Source organism: Acipenser ruthenus, chromosome 35, assembly GCF_902713425.1.
Source record: "Acipenser ruthenus chromosome 35, fAciRut3.2 maternal haplotype, whole genome shotgun sequence".
NCBI lineage: Eukaryota > Metazoa > Chordata > Actinopteri > Acipenseriformes > Acipenseridae > Acipenser > Acipenser ruthenus.
This window is the reverse complement of record NC_081223.1, coordinates 2,067,127-2,083,674: the sequence shown is the minus strand read 5'-3', so window position 1 is coordinate 2,083,674 and position 16,548 is coordinate 2,067,127. Positions and strand designations below refer to the sequence as shown.

Here is a 16,548-nt window from a genome sequence, read left to right as displayed (position 1 = left end):
TATTAAACTGTGAACTTAGTGTTTGATTGAATCCCTCTCTGTGTTTGTATAGCCTGGAAACAGGCATCAGTGCCCTGCCAAGCTGCACACACTGCCATCATTCACACTGACCACAAGAGGGAGCCACAGCACCACTGCTGTCCATAATGTAATAACACAGTAATAAGACAATTGAAATAGGCAGCAGTTATCGTACCATGGTAAAATAAATAGTACCATATAGTACCGTGGTATAGTGTTGCATTATACTGTAGATACCAGGATACTTCTTAGAAATAAAAAGTACAATCATATTATCATGGTGGTACTGCATTATAGTACCAGAATAGTGCATTGTACATTGATAGTATAGGATACATTGTCTTTTTCTATCATTTATTTTTAATTATGTATCCATGAACGTTATAGTACTGTATTTAACTTTAGGTCTTTAAGTTTAATTTAGTTTTCATTGAAAAATGATCTTGTTTTGAAAGCAATACTTAAAAAACGTGAACATGGGTACTCCATGCTTTTTAAAAAAATAATCTCTCTTTTTTCAACAATAAGTCCCTTTTGCCATTGTATAGTAGTGTTTATTTGTTTTCACCCAGTGAACCCCTTTTTGATTTCTTGTTGTTTTGTGTAGAAACCTTTTATTTGGTCATTGTGACTATTTTGTGTTTAGGCTATTTGTTTAATTGAAGTCTTTTGTTTAACTGCAACCTTGCTATTCTGTCACAAATGCTCTTTTTTCAGGTTCAGATGTATCCCTTGTTTAGAAGAAAGGCTGATGGCAGCTCAACCTGACTGATACAAAGTGATCCATAAGCTGGTATCGCCCCAGAAGGTTCAACCATGTAAGTTTGAATTTGAATCAATGCTTATAAAAATAATGATCTTCACATTATAACTACTTTATAGGTCTCCCTTTCAGTGCTAATTTCATTATCTATTACAATGCATTTTTATAACTTATGGTGTGATTTGAACTTGGGTGCTATATAATGAATGTTTTAGTATACACATATCAAATACTGGCATTATAATATTTGGAGGAAAACAGTCAGTTGATATAAATGATATGTGGTCCAGTTACCATACCAGGTACCTATTGCTGTTGTTTTTCAGCTCTGATGACTGGTGCTGAACTGAGCAACCAAGAACTCCAGAAAAATCGTACCTTCTTATACTGGACCATGCAAACACACAAGTACAGTGAACTTGATAAAGGATTGTCAGTATTACCATTAAAAAAGTAGGAATAAAGCTTCTAAATTATTAGTGCAATTTTCTATGAAATTCCACACAGGAGTTGGTAGCAGTGTTTGATTTTTATAATCTTTCATAAATAATTATAAGGTAGCTGCATTTCTTAATTACAAATACACAATTAATTAATATTACATTTCGCAATCAAGGGATGATATAATGCGCAAGGATACTTGTCTTTCATAAGAGCTGAAATAAATTATAGCGCTTTGAGATTATATATGTTACTATCGGACTGTTTAGAAATGTACTTAATTATATTACAACTTTTCTAAAAAAGAATGTTATCTCGAGAAAGGAGGCTTGTCAAGCTGAAATAGCTCAGCTGGGAGAGCGTTAGACTGAAAATCTAAAGGTCCCTTGTTCGATCCCGGGTTTCGGCAAACAGCAAGAATTTTTTTGTTTTATATTATTCTGAACTAAAAAACAGAACACATTTTCTTCTTCAGTGTAATTGGAGGAAATAATAACATAGCAGAGTGCCATTTTCTAATGTGATTAAGAAATGCATAAAACATCGTCCCTGGGTGGGCTTGAACCACCAACCTTTCGGTTAACAGCCGAACGCGCTAACCGATTGCGCCACAGAGACCAACCTGCTCAGCCGAAACTGAGACCACATCTAAGAAGAAAGCAACACTGGGCAGGAAAGTCTGTAATCAATTACATGTATTCAAACCAATGCAAGCAAACCAAGCCATTTATATTTATTCCCAAATAAGACAAATTCTTTCATCGCTACAAAAAATATAAAAAATCTCCGCTTCTCGGAAGGCATACGATGGAGGGCGCACTGCAGTTTGTCAGCCTGGGGAATATTACAAATTAGGAGACTTTGCTTTAAAATACACATGTAGGGCGGGCGACTCTGTTAAAAAGAATTGTCACAATTTGTAATTTTCTCCATAATGCATTGGGACTAAATACGCAGATACATTAAAACTATTTGGAGAATACGGGCATCGATCCCGCTACTTCTCGCATGCTAAGCGAGCGCTCTACTATTTGAGCTAATTCCCCACTAATTATGCCAGCGATTCTCATAGGCTACATCGCAGCTTAATATGAGCAATTCAGATTGTCTTATTGGCAACGTAGTCTGCCATTTGCAAATTCAAAAAATAAATTAATTAACTAAATAGCAGATATTTCAACGAGAGGTATGTTTTCAATTTCTTCAAAAAGTAGTCTCAGCTCGTTGATTCAGTTGGTTTAAAATCCACCTCTGTCCCGATGCAGCAGTGCTGTGTGCTGTGGCTCGAGCTTGTTTGACGAGGCAGGCAATGCAAAAATGCCAAAACTTGCTTTTGTATCACATGACAAACTGAAGGTCTGCTTTAATGACTTGGCTGTCTCAAGTTAGTTTGTATTGTTAATGGAACACCTCGTTGTTGCCCAGACATTGTATCATATGAAGTAGAGCTTGCCAGTTGGGGGCGATGGTCTGCCAATAAAAGATAAGACTATATTTGCAAGGATCATTTCTAGAGAACATAAGATCATTTTAAATAGGCCTTGACTAATATTTAGATATTGATAGCAGGACAAGATAGGGTAGACGAAGAGTTTTCCCTTCTCGCCGGGTCAGGCAGCATCCTCCGGCTGCTGGGTGACGTAAAAGTGAGAGAGAAAGAGCAAAGTTTAGACACATAACATACAATAAACTGACTCTCGCTCCCGACGGGTCAGGCAGCATCCTCTGGCTGCTGGGCGTTTAGTGGAGCAAGAGACAGGAAGGGGACGAACAGGACAAAAGGACAGATCCTTCGCAACTCAGTGCAGCATCCTCAGGCAGGTAAGCTGGCAGCTGGGCTGGGCAGTATCTCTCTAGAGCGTTTTCCATGAATCCACGTGCTGATTGAAGGAGGCTGGAGAGAGAGTTATTCAGTTGAATATTGTTTTGCTGAAGGGTGGTACGAGACGAGGGTTGCGGTCTGCTCCTCGGACCAGGTTGCGGAACTTCTGGATCTTGATGTAACTTTCTGTTTTGAAGTCCTGATGAATACAAGGAAGTTATTTCCGGGGACTGGAGTGAGGTCAAAGTGCCACAGGCTGATGGCTGGGAAACTGGAGATTCCGATGAGATTGGTTATCTTGATGGAGAGGAGGATGCGAGACTCAGGCGGACCTCCGGGATTGAAAGGAGGGTGGGGAACGGAGGAGGAACTGGTGCTGTATACCTGAGAGATAATTCCTGATGGAGGAAGGGGCCAGGTTAAGGGATAGCCTGAGGTCTGTCATAAAGGCAAGGAGGTGCTGAAGGTTATAGGAGGTGAGAGAGATACGAATCTGGGCACATAATGTGGTGAAGAAAGACCAGGCAGTAGAATAAGAAGAGCAAGTGGAAGGGGCGAAGGCAATTCTCCCTGAAGCTGCGGGCCGACTCGGGGAGGCTAAAGAGTGTGGAGTTTAATGGAACACCAGCTGATTGAAAGGAGGAACTTGCCGCGGGTTGGGGTCTGCTTCTGGGACCGGGCTGTGAAACTTGTGGACCATCACACAACCTCCACCATGTTTAACACTGGGCATGGTTAACTTTTTTTTTTTACTTCAAGGTGTAGTATTCTGTAGTATAATTACTACAGCTGGCCAGTATCTGGGTGCACGGAATGGTTCACCAGACCTCATGGTTGAAATGGCTTAACGCTCCGAGTCTATTCATTGTATTCCCCTTGATGTCCTGGTAACTGTAGCCTTTTTTCCCACTGGTAAATCACTGATGCTGTCATGGTAAATTCCCAGGGTGCACTCTGTTCCTTCAGGAGTCCTGCAGAGGAAGTGCTTCACAAGAGCAGTTAAACATAGTACTTCCATGGTCAGGTCATTGAATAGACAGAGCAGCCTTTTCTGAGGGTAGAGATTAAAGAGTGAAGGATGTCTATTGATATAGGGAGCCAGGAGGGAGCAGCAGGGGTGGGGGGCTCTTGAGGATCTCTCTGAGTGTCAGCAAACTGATGGGATGGATAGGAGTGTTGGAGAAGGGACGGAGATGAGGCGGCAGATATACTGAATTCCAGAGATGTAGGCTTTAACGGTAGTGGGGGCTAAGTGAAGAGAATCCCTTGCATGGGCGATGGAGGCTACAATCCGCTGTTCATTAAATCGGAATGGGATGTATTTTGATTTGAGTGCAGAAAGTTGTAAATGTTTTCCATCCAGTGGTAAATGAAGATTTGGTCGCTGGGGCTAAGGGTTTGGTCATGTAGTGATGAGCAGATTGCAGAAGACTGGAGAGTGTTGTGTTTAGTTGAACAGCAGACGTTGGTGTTGCAATTATTAACCTGGTCGAACAAAATAAGTCTTCAGTGTAATTTTTAACAAAGAGCGCTTCTACGATTTAAGATGCTTTACAGACTGAATATTGGAATTGGCAGCCGAAACTGGGGGATAAAACTGCTTGTGATCAGTGGGCAGGTTGCATACTTCGCATACTGTATTTGGGAGAAAAGAAAACGGATCATCTCAACTGCAGCAGCTGTAGCAGAGTGGCATAGCAGAGTGGCGCAGCGGAAGCGTGCTGGACCCATAATCTAGAGGTCGATGGCTCGAAACCATTCTCTGCTAGCTTGTTTTTCTTCTGTTGGCAAAGTAGATTTTCTAAAATTTTACATTTCAATTTAGTGTGTGTATTTCGTAAATGTTAATGTGTAGAAACAGCAGGTACGCAGCTTATCTGCCTCTACCCATACAGGACGCATGCATTTAAAAAAAAAAAAAAATCTGAACACAAGGTGTGTTTATGTAATCTGATACGTTACATCTAGACTTAACTGTTATGGTTAACACAATTAGAGTAAGTTATCATAACAATAGAGTTAAAAGAACATTCAAATAAGATGCCAGTTAAAAATGCACCAAAAATGACAAAGTAGCCTCAGATTAGGACAACGGCACTTAAAGGGTAAGAAACACATTTGCAGCAAAACCCTTGAAATGACCAGAGCCTTCCTCCTCCTGAATACTATGCAGGTGGGCGGGGACTGAAACCTCCCCCGGCTAGAGAGATTGGGGATTGGTTGTTTCTTTAAATTATTCATAGAGAGGTGCACCCTGGGTATTACTTATCTTCTCTTTTTTACATTATACTTTAATTGAGTGGTTATTTCATTATGTGAATTTTGTGTTTGAAACACATTGGCAATTATTAACATTACTATGAACAAGTGATATACTAGAAAGGAACCTGAATCAGACACCGTCACTGCAGTGTTACATGCCGGGAGTAGGGAAGTTGTTTTCCCCTGTATTTGTTAAGACTATACTTTCAGGGATCATTTCTATAGTTTGTTTCTAGTGAAATGCGTTTCTAAAGTGTTTGGTCTCGCTAACCATGATGAGGATTTACAGTGTTTTCTTCTGAGCGTGAAGCGGGTCTTGAATGCTGCTTCACTGTAGCTGTTCTTGATCATTGATGACTGTTCTGCCCTCTTTTGAGGGTGGAGGAAGAAAACACAGTCTGAGTGGTTTGTGACATTTTATAAATGGTAAATAAAAAATAAAAATGACTTTTAAATTTGTTAGCATTGTGGTATATGAGATGTATTACAAAAGAAAGTTTCTTTAAGATAGGATATATTATCTAGTTTAAGTGTGTAGTGTTTGGAAAGCGAGTTATTAATATTAAATAACAGTGGATTCTTGTGTTTTAAGCAACGCCTAATGGAAGTGAAGTTCATTACATGCATTTGCAGTCCGAAACTGGAGCAGAATAATCTATGTTACACTCACATTTTGGTGCATGTGTCGGTTTAGCTGGAAACAGTATTTTCTTATTAGAAATGACTGTTAGTATAACAAGGAAACTGCAAGCAAGGACTAAAAACACCAGAATGAGTATGAGCTGGCTGAGGTTGAAGATGAAGGGCGTCCTTTGTTGAGGGTAAAGTGGATAAATGTCATTGTAGAATGTCATCTTTCAATGAGCTGAAAACAAACACGGAACAGTGCAAACAGTTATTCAGTACTTCTCGCTGACCAGAACACTAACGCTGTCTGCAAACGTCATTGTCTTTGTTAAAAATAAAGACAGGAAAATCAAATCATGGTTTTTAGCTGGTTGTTTTTTTTTCACAAGAATGTTTTCATATAGACTAGTCATTAAAATGTGCGTCCTTGAACAGCTTCTAATGTGTTCAAACTGTATACTACTTTATCTTTATCATATTTTTTAAAATATTATATTTAATATTATTCTCGGCAAAATATGATAAACCATAGCGTTGTGGAAATCCCGTGGATTACATTATATATATATACAGCTCTGGAAAAAATTAAGAGACCACTGCAAAATTATCAGTTTCTCTGGTTTTACTATTTATAGCTTTGCATTTGGGTAAAATGAACATTTTTGTTTTATTCTATAAACTACTGACAACATTTCTCCTAAATTCCAAATAAAAATATTGTCATTTAGAGCATTTATTTGCAGAAAATGACAACTGGTCAAAATAACAAAAAAGATGCAGTGTTGTCAGACCTCGAATAATGCAAAGAAAATAAGTTCGTATTCATTTTTAAACAACACAATACTAATGTTTTAACTTAGGAAGAGTTCAGAAATCAATATTTGGTGGAATAACCCTGATTTTCAAGCACAGCTTTCATGCGTCTTGGCATGCTCTCCACCAGTCTTTCACATTGATATTGTCAGAGCAGAAGGAAGCAAGTTTTCTTCCAGAACAACCTTGTACTTGGCTTGATTCATGAGTCCTTCACAAAGACAAATCTGCCCAATTCCAGCCTTGCTGAAGCACCCCCAGATTAGTCCAATTTTCAGCTTTGCCCAACACCTGGTCGTCTAATGGTTCGACGGAGACCTGGAGAGGCCTACAAGCCACAGTGTCTCACACCCACTGTGAAATGTGGTGGAGGACCGGTGATGATCTGGGGGTGCTTCAGCAAGGCTGAAATCGGGCAGCTTTGGCATGAATCAAGCCAAGTACATTTTAATATTCCACATAACGTATACTTTGAAAAACATAATATGTTTTTTTTTTTTTTAATACAGTCCTATTTGAGTATTTAAAATATGGTTATATTCAAATGCCAGCAACGGTGTGTTAATTTAACGAAGCGCCTAACGCTGCTCGGAACGTTCGCATTTTTAAATTCTAACGGTCTCTGCTCAGCTGAGTGGAATGTTCACGAGCCGGTTGCCTAGCAGCGTCTCCCCCTCCTTCTCTGCCCGCCCTCTCGCCCTCTCTCGTTGCTCCAGCTAGGAGTTCAAATTTAGCTTCGTTATATTAGCGCAACTCTTTACTAACTTTTACAAATGAGCTTATTAGGGGCTTCGTGTTTTTAAGATGGTTCAGGTGCAGTCCGGGCAGACTGATTGGAGCATCATTACAGTATACCGCACTGCGCTCAGCTTTGTGTGGCGGCTGATACACAAAATAATGAACGACTGTTCATTATTTTGTGGCATACAAACATTTTCAAGATCGCAGTGGTGGTAATGTCACGGGTGTCGAATGTGTTGAATATTATTTTATTCAGTATTATCACTTATGATTTTTGAATTTTAATTGGATTGGTTTTCCTTTTTTTGCACAGTTTGTTTATTTGAATTATTGTTTTATTTCTGACCATTAGATGCATTTTAAAGTGTATTTGTTCACTTAACCATACGTCATCCACTCTCCGGTCCAGACCTCCTCTTAGGGCTCCTGTCCAGACGCCTGTTTGGGCAGCCCTCTCCATAGGGTGCTGCGCTTCAGCTGAAGTCCTCAGAAGAGATCCTGATATCCTGACATAAACCACGAACGCAAAGGTTCTTGTCAGTACCTCTTTTCAAATGTCTTCAATCACCAAATTCCGCAGTCCTCCCAGAGTGAGTCTACGAGAAAAAATAACAAAACGAAACTGACACTGTCCGTGCACAAAAAAACACCCCAACCACTCGCTGTCTAATCTCGTCCTCTTTATTTTCGTTTACTTCCCTCGGCTTCTCTGTCTTTCCTATTCCGGTATCTCCTAGTTCCATGCTCCCAGTCTCTTAGTTCCTCACTCTTTTTATACCTCAAAGCCCACCGTGGGTGTCTCCAAAGTGTGGGATCGGCAGCCTAAACAAAAAAAAATGGTCAGCGGAACATCCTTCAAAGAAGTTCTTGAAAAAGGTGAGTAGATAAAATGATACTGATATAACTTTCTATAATTCCAAATAATCTTTTATAATCTTTGTGTATGGTTGCAATGGGTGGACGGGTGGTGTAATTAACTACATTCCACTTATATTTTACAGTCTGTTCTAGAAATTTTAAGGCAGTGTTGAAATGATTCATTATTCTGTAGTTGAATTGGCTGGTGGCACAAAATGGAGCACGGATCTAACAACAGCTGAAAAGATTCAAAATAGAATGAAAAAGTCAAATAGGTTGAATGGCTGTCTGTTGTTCTTGCCATTTCTTATTTTGTTATGTATAAATCTAAATGATCAATTATTGATAACCTTTTTAGGTTCACAAAAACTTGGCCTTCCAAAAAAGGGGCATATACTGGTCCTGGAAACTGACGGAACTGAGATTGAGGATGACGAAATCTTATTGGAGATGCAATCAGAAACTTTAATAATACTGATGGAAGGAGAGAGCTGGATCCCACAGATACCCACAGAAGAACAAGTGAGCATAACATCAATTGAGCAGAAGTCTGATTCCGAAAAAATAAATGAAATCATATCCCTTGACTCCGCAGCATACATGGAGTCTTTTGCAAATCAGAGTAAGTACCTGTTTATGTTTATTTTTTTCTTGTTGCTCATCAGTTTAATTTTGTTGCACATTATTAAGATTGCACTCTTTATCAATGAATATCAGCCTCAGACTTATTTTTGTTTTGTATTATTATTTGTTATTATACTCTACAGGATGTTCAACAGTGGATGATAGAACCCCTCTGCCTCCATTTTCTGACCTGGTGCATAGAAGTCTTCTGGCTGGCAATTCAAGAGGGATATGGCATGAAATGGTTGATGAAGTATCTAATTATGACCTGGCTAATTATCCCAGACCAAGTGACAGTTATGAATAAAAGGCCATTTGAAAAAAGCTGTACAGCAAATACCCATGCATTAAGCATGAAGGGAATGAACCGTGGGTAAGATGGAATTCAAGTATGCAAAACAATACATTGGGAATTGAAGCTTGCCATTTCTTTCTGAAACTTTATGTATTTATTCACAATTATTGTTTTCACCTCTTGTTGTTTTGTAGTCCTTATTTTCTAAGTGCCTCAGTCAGAAGATGAGGCACATGAGGTGGTCTTTAAAAAGGAAAAACCTGCCCATTGACTCCAGTTCGGCACCAATTATGGCAAAGAAAGCCCAGGTACCTACCATACAGAGGCGTGAAGAACGGCCCGATGAAGAATACGACCGCCATGTCGAAGAATTAAGAAAAGAATTTGACAAAAATAAGCCTGATGACAATCACATAGACATTCTTCTTAAAGAAACGTTTGGCAATCGTCGATTGTGGCTGACCACTCTTCCAGCTGGAAGAATTAAACCAATTGTTGAAGTTTACCCTTGTTTTGAATGGGGAAAATTTGTAAGTATTTGTTTATTTACTCATGTTATTGTAAAGTTATAGAGGGCATACTACAATTCACCTGCATACAGTTAACTGCATTATTATTTTCCTTCTACAGTTTCATCAAACAGTCAATATTACTGATCACTAAAATAAAATTAAAATTGTGGTTGTGAATGTTGGTTTAAAGGTTGCGATTTGCTTTAATCCAATTCAAGTACAGTTATTATGATGATGATATACAGAAACTCATTTTGTGACATTTATTTTACTTTATTTTTTATTCATTTTAAGTAAATATTTATTTTTAATGTAATGTCAACCGTTTTCTAAAACTGTTATCTGACAGCATAGGTCCTGGGTTTATAAATTCTAGTTCAACATTCCTGCTTTGGAGGTATTTTTTTTTTTTTTTTTCAACTTCATACTTGTGCATGTGTTTTTCTATTAGGTAATGGGTGAATTTGCAATGGTCCTTGGAAGTACATTATTTGAAACATTGTGCAAAAGGGCTGAACAGGTTAGGACGGTCTCTGAGTTACTGATTGGATCCAAGAAAGAGGTGAGGAAATAAACGATCACAAAACACATTGTATTCTTGTGAATGACTTGTGGCTTTGCCAGCTGGAAACGCACGAAGGTAACAAACAAAAAGAACAACAACCCTCCTCCCTCTCCCCCTTCACACCCCGCCACTGTACAAAGCAATTACTTATACAAAGGTCATTACCCCTGCCCCATTTTTCTTTTCAGGGAGATCTCAGAATGATACCTGTAATTCAGCTCACTGAAGAAAAAACTAAATTTGATGAAGGAAAGGGGAAAAAGTCAGTTTCGGTCATCACTGTATATGAGGTCATTATACTAAATAACATTAATCAAAATGTTTGGGAGTGGGGGGGCACCCATTGACTCGGCTTCAAACAAGATGTCCTCTTATTGTCATTCAAGCATAATTATATTGACTTATATAATGCTAACTATTGACACAGTAAATTTAAAATTAAATTAAATGTATCTAGCAAAGTACAATAAAAATGTTATATTTTATATATTTATATTATTTTGTCATCATTTCATTCTGTTATATTTTTCAGGATATATCTACAAGTGAACTTGACAAGTACCTGAAAACCACACCAGAAGAACCACCGCATCTTGTTCTTTGTGTTGCAAAGAACACCCTCCAGGAAGCTGTAATAGTAGGAGATACTGTTACGATATTTTGCCAAGCAAAAACTGTATTAGATGCTGTGCTTGTTCTCCTGGGAATGTACTATGCCTTCCACATGCAGTACCCCAAAGTTTATTCGCAGGTGCTTGGATTCCTGCAGCAATATATATTGGGAGGCCCATTTACTGGATGCAAATCCCATGAATACAGATTTTTTGCAAAAGGGTTCAACGATTAAATTAATGAATTACAACAATAACATTCTTACATAATTGTAAATATCTGTAAACAAATTAAATAATTATTTGTTAAATCTGAATTTCATGCAGTAAGGTAGTATGTTTTTATTGTGTATTTAAATAATTTATTTGAGGGAGTGGACATATACAGTATTCTATTTGATGTTTTAGATGTTTTAAATACAATCTATATATGTATATAGGTGTAACAGATTTTATTCTTCAAATTGTAAATATTTATTACAATTCAAATACTTGTTACTATTGCAATAGATTTTTTGTTTAAAAAAGTTTTTGGCTTAACTTTGAAATATGCAATAAATAAAAGTAAGTTGTTTAATTTGTGTCTTTTTGTATTGTAAAAAGAAAGCATTTTACGTGTTTAGATCTTAAACACCTGTAGATTTGTAAACGTGTTCAGGTGTTTAAAAAGTGTTAGAGCGAATAAACATGTTGACGTGTTTATTACTTAAACACCTTAACGCGTTTATATTCTAAACATGTTTATAAAGTAAACGCCTTGACGCGTTTAAAAAGTGTTACAGATAAGTGTTTATGAATGTTCCAAACTTACACATGGTTTTAGAGTGTAGCTACTGTTGCATGTAAATGAGTTTGATACTCACCTTCCCATATGGTCTAGCGGTTAGGATTCCTGGTTTTCACCCAGGCGGCCCGGGTTCGACTCCCGGTATGGGAACGTCTTTGTTTTTCTCATTTTGTTACAGAACTGTGGTCATGTGTAATGTGTTTTCATTATGATAATAAAGCTACAGTTATAAAATAAAAATGTATTTAAAAAAACCTACAGTTACTTGAGGTATATATATATATATATATATATATATATATATATATATATATATATATATATATATAATTTACAGAATGGTACAAATGTATTTGACTCTATTCACATTCCCATCGCAGTTTGTTTTTAGATTATATTAGTCCCTGGTCAAGACAAAGTCTCTCAGGGGTTGGCCTATCATTAGATTGCCGATGTAAGGTCTCTGGTCCCATCGTATAAGCAAGATAGTTTATTCACAAATAAATACATACACTTTTATTTATGTTTCTGTTGGTAAATTCACACATTATCGCATGCGTTCATGTCACGCTGTGCACTCTAACATTGCATCACAACCAAACAATACACCAGGACTTCGTGGCGCAACGGTAGCGCGTCTGACTCCAGATCAGAAGGTTGCGTGTTCAAATCACGTCGAGGTCAAAAACGTCTTTATATCTATTCCACTCTATATCATTTTTTAGCGTGTTTGAATTTGAAATCCGGACATTTATTTATACAATTTAGCCCACACAACATATTGATTATATAGCGACAAACAAATTACTTCCTGGGGGGGGGCAGTTCAGTTTCAATCAAGTTCCAGTCTCTCTGCCATTATCTTGCGCTGCTGTGTTTGGTCAGGTAAAAAGGGCGTGACCATAGCGGTATGGACAATCCCGTTAGGTAGCTTGCATGTCAATCTCTCCTTCTTTTCTATTTATATACCCAGCACTGCTTCCGCCCTTCGTCTGTGTTTGTTTATTCTTTTCATCATTCAGCTTTTGTATTTTTCTGCAGGAGCTCCAACGTTAGTCTTTTCTGCTCCATCCAGTCTCCAGCGCAGCTACAGCGCCGTTCAAAGCGCAGCGTCATTCTCAGCTTGCTCTGCGTTTTCATCAGAAAGACTGTTCCGACGTCACCGCTGCACTGCAACTCTTTCACACCGGCGCCTCACAGACCATGGTTACCACGGCAACGCCTCATCTCGTGAACAGTGGGAACAATAGTATTGTGGTATACTACATAATATCCCACCCATCGTTGGTGTTCAAACAAAGCAGAGTGTTACATTGGGAAAGGGCCGTACCTGTCAGTAAGTATTTTAAATTCATTTGGGAAGGTTTAAGATTGTGAAGAAGTTTAAATATGCTGCATATTTACGCATTGGGAACTTTGCATAATGACGTTTTTATTAATGCCACTTTCTTACGGACAGTAGTCAGGGTGATGATACAAGACCAGAGCCAATAAACCTGTTATTTGCTTGTCCTTTCACTACCATATTCTATCGTGCTTGCTCAGAATACGCGTGAATCCTGAAAACATCTTGTTAATATTTAAACAAAGCCAGCAGTCACTTTATTGATCACCCTGTGGATTGGAATACAGATGATTGTGTTAAAGATGTTAATAGACTTTCAATGTACACGTTTTAGAGCTAAGCGTTTGTTGAGGCAGTTCAAGCGCTGCGTTGAACGTTTCTCATTACAGGTTTACTGGATTGCCAAAAAGAATGCTATCTCGAAACATCAGCCTTGTCAAGCCGAAATAGCTCAGTTGGGAGAACGTTAGACTGAAGATCTAAAGGTCGCTGGGTCAATCCCGGGTTTCGGCAAACAGCAAGGCGATATTTGTTTTGTATTATTTTGAACTAAAAAAAGAGAGCACATATATTCTTCAGCGTAATTGGATGAAATAACAGCGTATCAGAGTGCCATTATCTAATGTGATTAAGAAATGCAAAAAGCATCGTCCCTGGGTGGGCTTGAACCACCAACCTTTCGGTTAACAGCCGAACGCGCTAACCGATTGCGCCACAGAGACCAACCTGTTAAGCCGTCAAAGCATACGGCAGTGATTAGCAAGGCGAGATGCTGCAGAACATGATCGAGGGAGCAGAACTCAGCAGAACCTGAGATCACATCCAAGACGGGGCAGGAAAGTCTATGTAATCAATTATGGCAGCACAGCATGTGTCTTTTTTGTTAGATAACACCCTGGGAGACAACAGAGCAGTGTGTGTAAATAGCTACAATGGAAACCATATACTTACGACTTAATTTTGATACAGAACTGTGGTCATGTGTAATCTGTTTTCATTATGATAATAAAGCTACAGTTCAGTGGATTATATTTGGAATCTTTGGTTCTGTCATTCACTATTTTCTCAAATAAGATGGCAAATTAATAGCTCAGTTGGTTACAGTGAAAGAAACGAGCACCAGTCAACCCGGCTAGCTCAGTCGGTAGAGGATGAGACTCTTAATCTCAGGGTCGTGGGTTCGAGCCCCACGTTGGGCGTCCTTTTTAAATACAAATTGAAGATGTTTCTTCGAGACAACGGAGCAATGTCTGATTCTGTTCACATTGTATACAGTATTGCAACAAAATTACTTATTGAATAGAGGCGTGGGTTCAAATCCCACTTCTAACAGTTCAATTTTACTTATTTTTAAAAAGAATACATTTCTTTATTTTACTATTAAAGATTGTTTTAAGAAAATCAACAGCTGATACCAAACTCTTGTCAGCACTCAATACCATTTTAATTTCCATTTTAAATCCGACTAAAATAGTGTTCCTAACGCAAATTGCATTTTTGTTGTAAACAGACTACTTGTTAACGTCACTGAAAAATATTTTGTGTCCAAACATGTTATTTAACTTGATTGTTTTAATATTCCAAATAACATCTTACTTTGAAAAACATCTCCGTCTACCACTGGATCGTGCTCAGGCTGGGATGCGGACCATTGAGAACAGTATAAACGATCTATTACTAGACGTAGCTTACAGGAGAAATGCCCTCGTTTAACATGCTAGGATGATCGACTTCGGCATTTTCCAACTGCTGTTTACATTTTCTAATACGTTATGAGGAAGAAAAATATTTTGTGTCCAAACATGTGTTATTTAATTTGATTGTTTTAATATTCCACATAACATATTACTTTGAAAAACATAATATATTTTTTTAATACAGTCCTATTTGAGTATTTAAAATATGGTTATATTCAAATGCCAGCAACGGTGTGTTAATTTAACGAAGCGTCTGACGCCGCTCGGAACGTTCGCATTTTTAAATCCTAACGGTCTCTGCTCAGCTGAGTGGAATGTTCACGAGCCGGTTGCCTAGCAGCGTCTCCCCCTCCTTCTCTGCCCCGCCCTCTCTCCCTCTCTCGTTGCTCCAGCTAGGAGTTCAAATTTAGCTTCGTTATAGTAGCGCAATTCTTTCCTAACTTTTACAAATTAGCTTATTAGAAGCTTCGTGTTTTTAAGATGGTTCAGGTGCAGTCCGGACAGACTGACTGGAGCATCATTACAGTATACCGCACTGCACTCAGCTTTGTGTGGCGGCTGATACACAAAATAATGAATGACTATTAAATAAATCGCATGCATTGCTTTTTAATACTAAATATGTATCTGGTATTCTAAGTATTATCTACAATTAATAATCCAGCTCTATTCATATTCAGAATGTAATACAGTATTAAAACTATCAAACTGACTGGAAACATGGAACACATTAATTGCGATCGATTCGATACCAATAGGATTACATAAGAGCTGTTGTGTATAGACAATGTCATAAACGCCGAAATGAACACGGACGGTCTTTATTAAGGGCTGACTCGTTTAGATGTTCGAGACACCTACCAGCCCTATTGCTGCCTTCCACCATGCACGCTACAATATGTATATAGGTGTAACAGATTTTATTCTTCAAATTGTAAATATTTATTACAATTCAAATACTTGTTACTATTGCAATAGATTTTTTGTTTAAAAAAGTTTTTGGCTTAACTTTGAAATATGCAATAAATAAAAGTAAGTTGTTTAATTTGTGTCTTTTTGTATTGTAAAAATAAGAAAGCATTTACGTGTTTAGATCTTAAACACCTGTAGATTTGTAAACGTGTTCAGGTGTTTAAAAAGTGTTAGAGCGAATAAACATGTTCACGTGTTTATTACTTAAACACCTTAATGCGTTTATATTCTAAACATGTTTATAAAGTAAACGCCTTGACGCGTTTAAAAAGTGTTACAGATAAGTGTTTATGAATGTTCCAAACTTACACATGGTTTTAGAGTGTAGCTACTGTTGCATGTAAATGAGTTTGATAATCACCTTCCCATATGGTCTAGCGGTTAGGATTCCTGGTTTTCACCCAGGCGGCCCGGGTTCGACTCCCGGTATGGGAACGTCTTTGTTTTTGTCATTTTGTTACAGAACTGTGGTCATGTGTAATGTGTTTTCATTATGATAATAAAGCTACAGTTATAAAAAAAAAGTATTTAAAAAAACCTACAGTTACTTGAGGTATATATATATATATATATAATTTACAGAATGGTACAAATGTATTTGACTCTATTCACATTCCCATCGCAGTTTGTTTTTAGATTATATTAGTCCCTGGTCAAGACAAAGTCTCTCAGGGGTTGGCCTATCATTAGATTGCCGATGTAAGGTCTCTGGTCCCATCGTATAAGCAAGATAGTTTATTCACAAATAAATACATACACTTTTATTTATGTTTCTGTTGGTAAATTCACACA

General features: G+C 37.9%; 1 protein-coding gene and 6 non-coding genes across 7 annotated transcripts in view; 5 read left to right on the top strand and 2 right to left on the bottom strand.

Moving 5' to 3' along the window:
- LOC117395269 (DELTA-stichotoxin-Hcr4a-like) overlaps positions 1–16,548 on the top strand; it is a 412,383-nt gene that overhangs the window by 142,356 nt on the left and 253,479 nt on the right. The gene's annotated exons all lie outside the window — the stretch shown is intronic.
- trnan-guu (transfer RNA asparagine (anticodon GUU)) lies at positions 1,770–1,843 on the bottom strand. Its single transcript has one exon. It is a non-coding gene; the product is annotated as a tRNA-Asn (tRNA).
- Positions 5,504–5,716, top strand: LOC131705587 (small nucleolar RNA U3). Its single transcript, XR_009310534.1, has one exon. It is a non-coding gene; the product is annotated as a small nucleolar RNA U3 (small nucleolar RNA).
- On the top strand, positions 11,821–11,892 carry trnae-uuc (transfer RNA glutamic acid (anticodon UUC)). The gene has a single exon. It is a non-coding gene; the product is annotated as a tRNA-Glu (tRNA).
- trnaw-cca (transfer RNA tryptophan (anticodon CCA)) lies at positions 12,355–12,426 on the top strand. The gene has a single exon. It is a non-coding gene; the product is annotated as a tRNA-Trp (tRNA).
- Positions 13,736–13,809, bottom strand: trnan-guu (transfer RNA asparagine (anticodon GUU)). The gene has a single exon. It is a non-coding gene; the product is annotated as a tRNA-Asn (tRNA).
- On the top strand, positions 16,120–16,191 carry trnae-uuc (transfer RNA glutamic acid (anticodon UUC)). Its single transcript has one exon. It is a non-coding gene; the product is annotated as a tRNA-Glu (tRNA).